A 1,911-nucleotide genomic window follows, 5' to 3' on the forward strand; every position below is an offset into this window, starting at 1 on the left:
ATTAAGTAACAGGTTACATGTGTGGGAAAAGAGTTATCCAACTGAAAAACTAATTTTTGAAAGCCGAGTAACCGATTACTCAAAATAATTTTTAAGTATCTGTTGGACAGAGAGTTTGAGTAACTGATTACTCAATGTAAAATTCAAATTTCAAGTGGACAGAAAGTTTGAGTAACCCATTACTCAAATGAGTAACCCATTACTGAGAGCTGTTGGAAGTGTTTTTCAGATTTCAAAGTGAAAGGTTTTCACTCCAAACGAAATCTCTTCNTTTTAGAAACCTTCAAAGGGTGTTTGTAAACTCTATATAAAGGCTCTAAACTCTCACACAAATAACACACATTATAGAAGAGAATAACATACAACTTTCATACAATTTTCTCAAAAGCTCTCACACTTTTCTTAGAACTTATCTTTGAACTCTTTGCAACTTGTTCTTAAACTTTCAAGTTAATTTTGCAAAGTTGCTTCAAGTGTTTCAAAGACTTTTACAAAGAGCATTATATACTTCTATATATATTCAGAGTTTGGATTGCAAGTTACATAAGTTTCATACTTGTAAAGGCAATCTGCCATAGTTGAATATTCTTCATTCTTCTAAAGAATTCTTTCTTTCACGGGGTGTGAAAAGAAAGGGGAAAAGATTCACTTGGAAAGGTGTTTTCCAAGGGTATAAGAATTAGGGAGTGTGTAAGGTACATAGAGATCTCGGGGTGAGGTATTGTAATTACAACTCGTAATTCTTAGTGGAAAATCTCTTGTGTGGCAAGAGTACTGGATATAACCTTCGGTGGACAGGAAGGTGAACCAGTATAAAAACTCCTTGTGTACTCTCTTCTCCTTATCTCTTTCATTTTATTTCCTATTATTTTTCTGCATATTGTTCTGCTGCACTTTAACTTTGATTTTGCAGAAAAAGCGGCCATTATTTTAAGACAACTAATTCACCCCCCCTCTTAGTTGCACTCTGATACTCACAGTGAACTCAACATCAGAACAAACCACTCAGATTCAGCTAGACTGGAATGCACAAGAACCACACACTGAGACTAATGATCCAAATGAACAAACCACTTGTTGATAGCAGTGAGTCAGGAAGGCCCAGCAGAACTAGAAACTTTCCCACCAGACTCAGAGAGTATCAAATTGTTCTTGAGGATAGCATAACTGATGAAGGAGAATTGGTCCAATATATTGCAATATTTGCATATGCTGAACCAATCTCAATAGATGAAGCAGTGAATAGTAAGGTGTGGAAGGAAGCAATGCTGGAAGAATTAAAGTCAATTGCCAAGAATAAAACATGGGAACTAGTTCAATTCCCAACTGACAAGAAACCCATTGTAGTAAAGTGGGTGTTCAAGACTAAACTCAATCCAGATGGAACCACTGCCAAGCACAAAGCAAGACTCGTGGCTAAGGGATTTATGTAGAAAGAAGGAGTTGATTTCTCTGAAATCTTTGCTCCAGTTGCAAGGCTAGAAACTGTAAGAATGTTAGTTTCCTTAGCAAATTGGAACAATTAGGACATATAGAAGCTGGATGTTAAGTCATCTTTCCTCAATGGCCTTCTTGAGGAGAAAGTGTATGTCAAGCAGCCACTGGGATTTGAAGTCAAAGGCAATGAGGATAAGGTGTATAGACTGAAAAAGGCCCTGTATGGATTGAGACAAGCTCCAAGAGCTTGGCACAAAAGAATAGATGCATTGTTTCTAAACTTAGGATTCAAGAAGTGTGAAGTAGAGCATGGTGTGTATGTGAAGAATCTGAGTAAGCATTGTAACACCGCGAATTTTACTACTTTGAAAATATATGTTTTTATTAATATTTTTATTAATTATATTTTCGAAAATGAATTTCTGAGAATTTTCGGTAAAGAATTAGACGAAACTCTAGTTGAGTTTTAGTCTT

This window comes from Lupinus angustifolius, unplaced genomic scaffold, assembly GCF_001865875.1.
Source record: "Lupinus angustifolius cultivar Tanjil unplaced genomic scaffold, LupAngTanjil_v1.0 Scaffold_414, whole genome shotgun sequence".
NCBI classification, from domain to species: domain Eukaryota; kingdom Viridiplantae; phylum Streptophyta; class Magnoliopsida; order Fabales; family Fabaceae; genus Lupinus; species Lupinus angustifolius.